Below are 13,397 nucleotides of genomic sequence, written 5' to 3'. Positions count from 1 at the left end.
ATGGATTCAATACGAATATGAGAATATTGGACTAGTTCTTGATCCTCAATTCTATTCCTTGATTGTGACTCTATTTTCTAAAGACTCCAAAGTATATGAATTGAAGTCTTACGAGGTTTATGATCTTATTCTTTGTTTTCTCTTAATGTTATCCTTCCTTGATAGTCTCCCCTTATAATTATCGTTCCTTCAAGGTGAGACAAAGCGGTCATGGTTATTCCATAATGTAATCGGAGGTTTCCGACCTTACGTCACTCCGATAAAGTTATAGCTTTTGATTGGGCTCTTATGCATGCTTAAGTTGTGATAGTTACACCGCGCCTAGATGGCCGGGCATGTCACCGCAAAGGCGGGCTGCTATGTTTACATCGAGCCTAGAGGGCCGGATATGATCACCACTAGTGGGCGGCATGAGATGATTACCCCGGACACGGGCTAATGATGTTATGTAATTCAGACAGGTTATGTATGTATATAAAAGTAAAAGTGTGCATGCATGATTCCGCCTTAAGAGGCAGGCAGTTATAGTCGTATCTATTCTTGTACCTTCCATATGTTCCTTACTATGTTGTTGTTTATGTTCTGTCCATTTTATTATGTTATCATTTATGCTTTACATACTCAGTACATTGCTTATACTGACCCCTCTTCTTCGGGGGTTGCGTTTCATGCCGGGCAGGTACACCCAGATGAGTTGAAGTTATTATTGAAGATGTTCCAGCGGAGTTGGCAAGCTCCATTCGCCCTGGAGTGTCGCCGAGTCGGAGCATGTATGCTAGGATTTCCGGATTGATGTTAGAGACTTTGCAGACAGAGTCGTGGGTATTGGGAGTCAGTCTGTCAGCGGCTCCATCAGCCGATACGTCAGTTGTATTATGATATCAGTTCTATATGGTTACATATTTTATTTGATTTGAAAGCAACAAAAAGAATATTTTGAAAATCTTTATTATGTATTTCATGTTTATTTGATTTAGTGGTTCAAAAGATTATGTATCTAATAGGAGTCGGAGGGTTCGCTCGGCCCTAAGTAAGGGTCGGGTGCCCATCACACTCTAGTAAGGTTAGGGTGTGACAAAGTGGTATCAGAGCAGGTCGTCCTAGGGGTTGTCTGCAAAGTCGTGTCCAGTAGAGTCCTGTTTATGGGTGTGAAGCCGGCCACATTTATAAACAGGAGGTTGCGGGGCATCTAGGGATTGTTGACCTTCTTTCTGTCTTAGATCGTGCGATAGATCCAAGTCATAGGAAATAATATTCCTTATACTAATCATTGATTTCCGCAGACGCCTAGTAGCGACGGAAGACAGCGAGTGACGATATGGCAAGTCACCGAGGTAAGTCTGGATATTTGTTCTGTTACTTGGAACTGGAAGTTCTGGACGGCTGGAATATGTCATATAACCGTATGTTCTGTGAGGCATTGTCGGTATTTGTTGTGTACAGACTTTGAACAGTAAAAATGGTAAATGAGGTTCTGCCAGAATGGGTAAGCGTAACAGGAGGAAGTATGGAAAGGAAATACAGCAAATAGGCAATAAGTGAGATACGTCGTTTCAAAAAAGGTATGGATTTGGCATGGCGATGAAGGTGTGATCGCTACCATCGGGTTTCTGGGGATTCAGGACGAAAGATAGTTGTGTACGTAAGCAAGAGGTGAAGGTTGAGGGTCAAAAAGGGTAAAATAGTAATTATAAAAGAAAGGACGTGTTACGAAAATATTTCGGAATCTGTAAGACTTCGACTTGCTCCAGAACATGTAATAAAGGACATGCGAGGAAGTGGACGCGATTATATCAGCATTAAGGTACCAGATTCTGTCGAAGTTTCTAGGTTAAGCGTGCTCAGGTGGGACCAATTCTATGATGGGTGACCCCCTGGGAAGTATGCAAGAAATTCTACATATCCAGACATAAAACACAAATGAGAGGTTAGGGTAGCCTAAGGAAAACTAGAGTATATGGGATGGCTGGAAACATTAAGAGGACGCGTAAGACGAAGTAGACTAGGCTGGTGAAGAGACAGAAAGTGCATCACAGCTTTGGAATTAGGATAGGCTTGAATAGCGTTTGGATATATATTTTGTGGGCAAGTTGATAATATATATATATGAATATGTTGGATATTCCACATATGATTGTATCGGTGGACATGTGAGTTCCAGAAACCGGCGCTACGGAAGGGAAGGCATTGATCACGCAAGGGTACCGAAGTTCGAGGGACGGCAAAAATAAATGGTACACGTGTTATTAGGTAAACTGCTATTATTTTTACTATAGGTTAAGCTTGGAAATCCTAGTATAACGATCTTAGGAAAAGAAAGAGAGTGAGTAGACGGAAAACAAAGAGAACAAGTGTCGGAAGAAGGTGAAAGGTAAGAAACCTCAGTAAGTGAAGCTCCCGAGAGAAACTATCGGCAAAGCACGAGACTATTGGGGTAAGAACTCAAAGTAGGCATGTGAAAAGGGATAGAGTGTGGTAAAAGGAAACAGGAGGGGAGTGTATGAGTTTCGAGAACCGATTTCGATAAGTGGGGCTAAAGGAATAGTGACCAGGATAAGGAATGTGAAGTAAGAGAAAGAATACTTAGGCCTTGTGGTGATGTTAAGGTGAGGGATATATAAGAGAATAGATGTGTAGCTATGTTAATATAGTTAGAGGTTCGATGAACAAGGATTGGGAAAGTAAAAATTTGTAAGGATTCCGTGTTAAGAGAAAAGAAGTGAAACGCTTAAGGAAAATGGATGCACAGCTATAACACAAACACGTAGTTAAGGAAGAATTACGAGCAAGTGAGCTAAGCTAGTGAAAGGACGGATAGTAGAAGAAAGGGTGTGGAAATGTGGACAATGAGGATATAGGCGGAAAGTAAAAGGAGAACTTAGGATAAGAAGTTTTCGATATGTTAGGCACAGAGTGGGAGGAAGATGAGGAATAAGGTATAAACGAAGACTTCATAAAGGACTGTTGGCATATAAGGAAACCCTTAAAGGGGGGGGGGGGGGAGACCATATTATATTAGGCCAAAAAGGGATCACAATATTTTCAAGTACCAGAAAAGGGAACCCATGACGGGAAATGAGGATTCGTGTAAAGGCCCAGGAGAATAAGGTAAAGGATAAGGAATGGGCATAAAGAGAAGAACGACTATAAAAGGGACCCTTCCGAAATATTATAACACCCCATAAGATCAGTTGAATATTCGAGGACGAATGTTCTAAAGGGGGGGAGGATGTTATATCCCGTATTTTATACGTTCGGATATTTCAAGGAAGTCGTGGAAAGTTAAGGGAATGACCATCTTCCAAAATTATTCTAATGTACAAGTTGGTTATGAATATTATTTATGAACATTGGTAGTATGGAAATGTTGAGGAAGGTTAAGGATAAAAAGGAAAACTCACCAAATGGCCCATGGTAATATTGTGAAAAACTAGGGGCAAAATGGTAATTTTACAAGAATCTTCAAGAAGGTTCATGAGGGAACCTTGGACGTGTGGCATGTGTGGTATATGTCCACATTGTTTTTTTGGGACTAAAGTGTACAAAAGAAGACACTTAGTCTTCTTTGATTATTTTGGAAAATTCTAGAAAAATGGAGAAGGGGCTAATTATAAATAATAAAAAAAATACATGGACTAAAGTTTACATAAGAAGACAATTAGTCTTCTTTGACCATTTTAGAAAATTCAAGAAAAAAAGAAGAAATTTCTACAAAAAAAAGGGGGAGAAGAGGGCATGTGCCCCTCACATGCTCATAAGGATTATATATATATATATGAGAGATGATAAATTATTCATCACTCCAATTGAAGAAACAAGAAAGAAAGAAAGAAAAAAAAAGGGGAGTGTATTCGGCCATGGTGGCCGAACATGGCCTTGAGGAGAGGGTGATCAAAAAATTATTTCCTCCTAGTTTTTCTACCAATTGGAAGGTCCTCTACGACGTGATATAGTCGTTGGAGTAAGCAAACCATTCTTTTGGTGTTGTCTTAACCCGAGCCGAATGAAGACATAAGTGGAAGAGGTATGTGTTTAACCTTCTTTTATATGTTTATGGATAATTTGTGAGTATCGTGGAAGGTTGAAATGAATGAAATTCATGGAAAAATGTGATGTTGAAGTGGTGGCAGTGTGTGTGTAGCATTGGTCGTGTACATGTGGTGTTGTGTAGAAGAAATAGATTAATTTTACTTAATCTTTTGGTTGTTGTTGTAATGTGTAGAAATGAATGAAAAAGCATGAAAATATGTATGCTGTTATTGTGGTCGAATAGGGGTTGGTTTGGCAAGTTATGGTGAATTCATTCTATGTGATATTTTAGTTGTTGTTGTTGTGGAATCTATAAGAAAATGAAGGCTTAATGACTTGGAAATGAAGTTGTAATCGTTATAGAATTGTTGAAGAAAGTTAATGCGACACTAGCTTGGATTCTTACATTGTATGAATGATGTTGTTAATGCATGTTTGTTGATATGGTTTATGAATCTAGAATGAGAAAAATGTGTGGTTAATATTTTTGTTGAAGTTGGAGGATTCGGGTAGCATTGGACCATTATGAATATTGTAGTATTGTTAGAGTAATTGTTGATAATGTGGCTGAGTTCCATTCTCGGATTGTTGATTGGTGAATTGGGCCAAGTTAGATTCTCGGGGGTGGTTTATTTACAGGGGAGATGCTGCCGAAATTTCGGCAGATCATAAGTAAATTGGTTTAAAAGGCTAAGACAAGTATATGTCAATGAATCTAACGATAGTATTAATCTTCTTGAATGTAGACTAACAAGTTTTGATGAATAAGTGTAGCTAGTAAGGCGCGACACAGGTATGTAAGGCTCGTCCTTTTCTTTCAAAGGCATGATCCCGATGTTTATGATTTCATAAGTGTTTCCATATTTTCCTTCTTTCTAAAGTTAGAAGTCTATGATTCTAAAGCATGATCTTATTCTTGAAAACCCGTAAATGCTTTCCAAAATGTCTATACTTTTCCAAAACAAAGGTTCATAGTTTTGTAAACTTTTATGACTATAACGACGGCCATGTTTTTGTAATGAAATTGATGTTGTCAAAGAGGAGAATATGTCTAAGATGATCATGATAAGAATGGTTCCATGTTTGAAAGTCTCAAGATATGGATTCAATACGAATATGAGAATATTGGACTAGTTCTTGATCCTCAATTCTATTCCTTGATTGTGACTCTATTTTCTAAAGACTCCAAAGTATATGAATTGACGTCTTACGAGGTTTATGATCTTATTCTTTGTTTTCTCTTAATGTTATCCTTCCTTGATAGTCTCCCCTTATAATTATCGTTCCTTCAAGGTGAGACAAAGCGGTCATGGTTATTCCATAATGTAATCGGAGGTTTCCGACCTTACGTCACTCCGATAAAGTTATAGCTTTTGATTGGGCTCTTATGCATGCTTAAGTTGTGATAGTTACACCGCGCCTAGATGGCCGGGCATGTCACCGCTAAGGCGGGCTGCTATGTTTACACCGAGCCTAGAGGGCCGGACATGATCACCACTAGTGGGCGGCATGAGATGATTACCCCGGACACGGGCTAATGATGTTATGTAATTCAGACAGGTTATGTATGTATATAAAAGTAAAAGTGTGCATGCATGATTCCGCCTTAAGAGGCAGGCAGTTACAGTCGTATCTATTCTTGTACCTTCCATATGTTCCTTACTATGTTGTTGTTTATGTTCTGTCCATTTTATTATGTTATCGTTTATGCCTTACATACTCAGTACATTGCTCATACTGACCCCTCTTCTTCGGGGGCTGCGTTTCATGCCGGGCAGGTACACCCAGATGAGTTGAAGTTATTATTGAAGATGTTCCAGCGGAGTTGGCAGGCTCCATTCGCCCTGGAGTGTCGCCGAGTCGGAGCATGTATGCTAGGATTTCCGGATTGATGTTAGAGACTTTGCAGACAAAGTCGTGGGTATTGGGAGTCAGTCTGTCCGCGGCTCCATCAGCCGATACGTCAGTTGTATTATGATATCAGTTCTATATGGTTACATATTTTATTTGATTTGAAAGCAACAAAAAGAATATTTTGAAAATCTTTATTATGTATTTCATGTTTATTTGATTTAGTGGTTCAAAAGATTATGTATCTAATAGGAGTCGGAGGGTTCGCTCGGCCCTAAGTAAGGGTCGGGTGCCCATCACACTCTAGTAAGGTTAGGGTGTGACAAAGTGGTATCAGAGCAGGTCGTCCTAGGGGTTGTCTGCAAAGTCGTGTCTAGTAGAGTCATGTTTATGGGTGTGAAGCCGGCCACATTTATAAACAGGAGGTTGCAGGGCATCTAGGGATTGTTGACCTTCTTTCTGTCTTAGATCGTGCGATAGATCCAAGTCATAGGAAATAATATTCCTTATACTAATCATTGATTTCCGCAGACGCCTAGTAGCGACGGAAGACAGCGAGTGACGATATGGCAAGTCACCGAGGTAAGTCTGGATATTTGTTCTGTTACTTGGAACTGGAAGTTCTGGACGGCTGGAATATGTCATATAACCGTATGTTCTGTGAGGCATTGTCGGTATTTGTTGTGTACAGACTTTGAACAGTAAAAATGGTAAATGAGGTTCTGCCAGAATGGGTACGCGTAACAGGAGGAAGTATGGAAAGGAAATACAGCAAATAGGCAATAAGTGAGATGCGTTGTTTCAAAAAAGGTATGGATTTGGCATGGCGATGAAGGTGTGATCGCTACCATCGGGAATCTGGGGATTCAGGACGAAAGATAGTTGTGTACGTAAGCAAGAGGTGAAGGTTGAGGGTCAAAAAGGGTAAAATAGTAATTATAAAATAAAGGACGTGTTACGAAAATATTTCGGAATCTGTAAGACTTCGACTTGCTCCAGAACATGTAATAAATGTCATGCGAGGAAGTGGACGCGATTATATCAGCATTAAGGTACCAGATTCTGTCGAAGTTTCTAGGTTAAGCGTGCTCATGTGGGACCAATTCTATGATGGGTGACCCCTGGGAAGTATGCAAGGAATTCTACATATCCAGACATAAAAGACAAATGAGAGGTTAGGGTAGCCTAAGGAAAACTAGAGTATATGGGATGGCTGGAAACATTAAGAGGACGCGTAAGACGAAGTAGACTAGGCTGGTGAACAGACAGAAAGTGCATCACAGCTTTGGAATTAGGATAGGCTTGAATAGCGTTTGGATATATTTTGTGGGCAAGTTGATAATATATATATGAATGTGTAGGATATTCCACATATGATTGTATCGGTGGATATGTGAGTTCCAGAAACCGGCGCTACGGAAGGGAAGGCATTGATCACACAAGGGTACCGAAGTTCGAGGGACGGCAAAAATTAATGGTACACGTGTTACCAGGTAAACTGTTATTATTTTTACTATAGGTTAAGCTTGGAAATCCTAGTATAACGATCTTAGGAAAAGAAAGAGAGTGAGTAGACGGAAAACAAAGAGAACAAGTGTCGGAAGAAGGTGAAAGGTAAGAAACCTCAGTAAGTGAAGCTCCCGAGAGAAACTACCGGCAAAGCACGAGACTTTTTGGGTAAGAACTCAAAGTAGGCATGTGAAAAGGGATAGAGTGTGGTAAAAGGAAACAGGAGGGGAGTGTATGAGTTTCGAGAACCGATTTCAATAAGTGGGGCTAAAGGAATAGTGACCAGGATAAGGAATGTGAAGTAAGAGAAAGAATGCTTAGGCCTTGTGGTGATGTTAAGGTGAGGGATATATAAGAGAATAGATGCGTAGCTATGTTTATATAGTTAGAGGTTCGATGAACAAGGATAGGGAAAGTAAAAATTTGTAAGGATTCCGTGTTAAGAGAAAAGTAGCGAAACGCTTAAGGAAAATGGATGCACAGCTATAACACAAACACGTAGTTAAGGAAGAATTACGAGCAAGTGAGCTAAGCTAGTGAAAGGATGAATAGTAGAAGAAAGGGTGTGGAAATGTGGACAATGAGGATATAGGCGGAAAGTAAAAGAAGAACATCGGATAAGAAGTTTTCGATATGTTAGGCACAGAGTGGGAGGAAGATGAGAAATAAGGTATAAACGAAGACTTCATAAAAGACTGTTGGCATATAAGGAAACCCTTAAAGGGGGGGAGACCATATTATATTAGGCCAAAAAGGGATCACAATATATTCAAGTACCAGAAAAGGGAACCCATGACGGGAAATGAGGATTCGTGTAAAGGCCCAGGACAATAAGGTAAAGGATAAGGAATGGGCATAAAGAGAAGAACGACTATAAAAGGGACCCTCCCGAAATATTATAACACCCCATAAGATCAGTTGAACATTCGAGGACGAATGTTCTAAAGGGGGGGAGGATGTTATATCCCGTATTTTATACGTTCGGATATTTCAAGGAAGTCGTGGAAAGTTAAGGGAATGACCATCTTCCAAAATTATTCTAATGTACAAGTTGGTTATGAATATTATTTATGAACATTGGTAGTATGGAAATGTTGAGGAAGGTTAAGGATAAAAAGGAAAATTCACCAAATGGCCCATGGTAATATTGTGAAAAACTAGAGGCAAAATGGTAAGTTTACAAGAATCTTCAAGAAGGTTCATGAGGGAACCTTGGACGTGTGGCATGTGTGGTATATGTCCACATTGTATTTTTGGGACTAAAGTGTACAAAAGAAGACACTTAGTCTTCTTTGATTATTTTGGAAAATTCTAGAAAAATGGAGAAGGGGGCTAATTATAAATAATAATAAAAAATAAGTGGACTAAAGTTTACATAAGAAGACAATTAGTCTTCTTTGACCATTTTAGAAAATTCAAGAAAAAAAGAAGAAATTTCTAGAAAACAAAAAGGGAGAAGATGGCATGTGACCCTCACATGCTCATAAGGATTATATATATATGAGAGATGATAAATTATTCATCACTCCAATTGAAGAAACAAGAAAGAAAGAAAGAAAGAAAAAAAAGGGGAGTGTATTCGGCCATGGTGGCCGAACATGGCCTTGAGGAGAAGGTGATCAAAAAATTATTTCCTCCTAGGTTTCCTACCAATTGGAAGGTCCTCTACGACGTGATATAGTCGTTGGAGCAAGCAAACCATTCTTTTGGTGTTGTCTTAACCCGAGCCGAATGAAGACATAAGTGGAAGAGGTATGTGTTTAACCGTCTCTTATATGTTTATGGATAATTTGTGAGTATCATGGAAGGTTGAAATGAATGAAATTCATGGAAAAATGTGATGTTGAAGTGGTGGCCGTGTGTGTGTAGCATTGGCCGTGTACATGTGGTGTTGTGTAGAACAAATAGATTAATTTTACTTAGTCTTTTGGTTGTTGTTGTAATGTGTAGAAATGAAAGAAAACGCATGAAAATATGTATGATGCTATTGTGGCCGAATAGGGATTGGTTTGGCAAGTTATGGTGAATTGATTCTATGTGATATTTTAGTTGTTGTTGTTGTGGAATCCATAAGAAAATGAAGGCTTAATGACTTGGAAATGAAGTTGTAATCGTTATAGAATTGTTGAAGAAAGTTAATGCGACACTAGCTTGGATTCTTACATTGTATGAATGATGTTGTTAATGCATGTTTGTTGATATGGTTTATGAATCTAGAATGAGAAAAATGTGTGGTTAATATTTTTGTTGAAGTTGGAGGATTCGGGTAGCATTGGACCATTATGAATATTGTAGTATTGTTAGAGTAATTGTTGATAATGTGGCCGAGTTCCATTCTCGGATTGTTGATTGATGAATTGGGCCTAGTTAGATTCTCGGGGGTGGTGTATTTACAGGGGAGATGCTGCCGAAATTTCGGCAGATCATAAGTAAATTTGTTTGAAAGGCTAAGACAAGTATATGTCGATGAATCTAATGATAGTATTAATCTTCTTGAATGTAGACTAACAAGTTTGGACGAATAAGTGTAGCTAGTAAGGCGCAGCACAGTTATGTAAGGCTCGTCCTTTTCTTTCAAAGGCATGATCCCGATGTTTATGATTTCATAAGTGTTTCCATATTTTCCTTCTTTCAAAAGTTAGAAGTCTATGATTCTAAAGCATGATCTTGTTCTTGAAAACCTGTAAATGCTTTCCAAAATGTCTATACTTTTCCAAAAACAGAGGTTCATAGTTTTGTAAACTTTTATGACTATAACGACGGCCATGTTTTTGTAATGAAATTGATGTTGTCAAAGAGGAGAATATGTCTAAGATGATCATGATAAGAATGGTTCCATGTTTGAAAGTCTCAAGATATGGATTCAATACGAATATGAGAATATTGGACTAGTTCTTGATCCTCAATTCTATTCCTTGATTGTGACTCTATTTTCTAAAGACTCCAAAGTATATGAATTGACGTCTTACGAGGTTTATGATCTTATTCTATGTTTTCTCTTAATGTTATCCTTCCTTGATAGTCTCCCCTTGTAATTATCGTTCCTTCAAGGTGAGATAAAGCGGTCATGGTTATTCCATAATGTAATCGGAGGTTTCCGACCTTACGTCACTCCGATAAAGTTATAGCTTTTGATTGGGATCTTATGCATGCTTAAGTTGTGATAGTTACACCGCGCCTAGATCCCCGGGCATGTCACCGCTAAGGCGGGCAGCTATTGGATGATTACACCGCGCCTAGATGGCCGGGCATGTCACCGCTAAGGCGGGCTGCTATGTTTACACCGAGCCTAGAGGGCCGGGCATGATCACCACTAGTGGGCGGCATGAGATGATTACCCCGGACGCGGGCTAATGATGTTATGTGATTCAGACAGGTTATGTATGTATATAAAAGTAAAAGTGAGCATGCATGATTCCGCCTTAAGAGGCAGGCAGTTACAGTCGTATCTATTCTTGTACCTTCCATATGTTCCTTACTATGTTGTTGTTTATGTTTTGTCCATTTTATTATGTTATCATTTATGCCTTACATACTCAGTACATTGCTCATACTGACCCCTCTTCTTCGGGGGCTGCGTTTCATGCCGGGCAGGTACACCCAGATGAGTTGAAGTTATTATTGAAGATGTTCCAGCGGAGTTGGCAGGCTCCATTCGCCCTGGAGTGTCGCCGAGTCGGAGCATGTATGCTAGGATTTCCGGATTGATGTTAGAGACTTTGCAGACAAAGTCGTGGGTATTGGGAGTCAGTCTGTCCGCGGCTCCATCAGCCGATACGTCAGTTGTATTATGATATCAGTTCTATATGGTTACATATTTTATTTGATTTGAAAGCAACAAAAAGAATATTTTGAAAATCTTTATTATGTATTTCATGTTTATTTGATTTAGTGGTTCAAAAGATTATGTATCTAATAGGAGTCGGAGGGTTCGCTCGGCCCTAAGTAAGGGTCGGGTGCCCATCACACTCTAGTAAGGTTAGGGTGTGACAAAGTGGTATCAGAGCAGGTCGTCCTAGGGGTTGTCTGCAAAGTCGTGTCTAGTAGAGTCATGTTTATGGGTGTGAAGCCGGCCACATTTATAAACAGGAGGTTGCAGGGCATCTAGGGATTGTTGACCTTCTTTCTGTCTTAGATCGTGCGATAGATCCAAGTCATAGGAAATAATATTCCTTATACTAATCATTGATTTCCGCAGACGCCTAGTAGCGACGGAAGACAGCGAGTGACGATATGGCAAGTCACCGAGGTAAGTCTGGATATTTGTTCTGTTACTTGGAACTGGAAGTTCTGGACGGCTGGAATATGTCATATAACCGTATGTTCTGTGAGGCATTGTCGGTATTTGTTGTGTACAGACTTTGAACAGTAAAAATGGTAAATGAGGTTCTGCCAGAATGGGTACGCGTAACAGGAGGAAGTATGGAAAGGAAATACAGCAAATAGGCAATAAGTGAGATGCGTTGTTTCAAAAAAGGTATGGATTTGGCATGGCGATGAAGGTGTGATCGCTACCATCGGGAATCTGGGGATTCAGGACAAAAGATAGTTGTGTACGTAAGCAAGAGGTGAAGGTTGAGGGTCAAAAAGGGTAAAATAGTAATTATAAAATAAAGGACGTGTTACGAAAATATTTCGGAATCTGTAAGACTTCGACTTGCTCCAGAACATGTAATAAATGTCATGCGAGGAAGTGGACGCGATTATATCAGCATTAAGGTACCAGATTCTGTCGAAGTTTCTAGGTTAAGCGTGCTCATGTGGGACCAATTCTATGATGGGTGACCCCTGGGAAGTATGCAAAAAATTCTACATATCCAGACATAAAAGACAAATGAGAGGTTAGGGTAGCCTAAGGAAAACTAGAGTATATGGGATGGCTGGAAACATTAAGAGGACGCGTAAGACGAAGTAGACTAGGCTGGTGAACAGACAGAAAGTACATCACAGCTTTGGAATTAGGATAGGCTTGAATAGCGTTTGGATATATTTTGTGGGCAAGTTGATAATATATATATATATGAATGTGTAGGATATTCCACATATGATTGTATCGGTGGACATGTGAGTTCCAGAAACCGGCGCTACGGAAGGGAAGGCATTGATCAAGCAAGGGTACCGAAGTTCGAGGGACGGCAAAAATAAATGGTACACGTGTTACCAGGTAAACTGCTATTATTTTTACTATAGGTTAAGCTTGGAAATCCTAGTATAATGATCTTAGGAAAAGAAAGAGGGTGAGTAGACAGAAAACAAAGAGAACAAGTGTCGGAAGAAGGTGAAAGGTAAGAAACCTCAGTAAGTGAAGCTCCCGAGAGAAACTACCGGCAAAGTACGAGACTATTTGGGTAAGAACTCAAAGTAGGCATGTGAAAAGGGATAGAGTGTGGTAAAAGGAAACAGGAGGGGAGTGTATGAGTTTCGAGAACCGATTTCGAAAAGTGGGGCTAAAGGAATAGTGACCAGGATAGGGGAATGTGAAGTAAGAGAAAGAATGCTTAGGTCTTGTGGTGATATTAAGGTGAGGGATATATAAGAGAATAGATGCGTAGCTATGTTAATATATTTAGAGGTTCGATGAACAAGGATAGGGAAAGTAAAAATTTGTAAGGATTCTGTGTTAAGAGCAAAGTAGCGAAACGCTTAAGGAAAATGGATGCACAGCTATAACACAAGCACGTAGTTAAGGAAGAATTACGAGCAAGTGAGCTAAGCTAGTGAAAGGACGAATAGTAGAAGAAAGGGTGTGGAAATGTGGACAATGAGGATATAGGCGGAAAGTAAAAGGAGAACTTAGGATAAGAAATTTTCGATATGTTAGGCACAGAGTGGTAGGAAGATGAGGAATAAGGTATAAACGAAGACTTCATAAAGGACTGTTGGCATATAAGGAAACCCTTAAAGGGGGGGGGGGGGGGGAGACCATATTATATTAGGCCAAAAAGGGGTCACAATATTTTCAAGTACCAGAAAAGGGAATCCATGACAGGAAATGAGGATTCGTGTAA

Source organism: Lycium barbarum, chromosome 10 (genome assembly GCF_019175385.1).
Source record: "Lycium barbarum isolate Lr01 chromosome 10, ASM1917538v2, whole genome shotgun sequence".
Taxonomy (NCBI): domain Eukaryota; kingdom Viridiplantae; phylum Streptophyta; class Magnoliopsida; order Solanales; family Solanaceae; genus Lycium; species Lycium barbarum.
Note: the sequence above shows the minus strand (reverse complement) of the source record.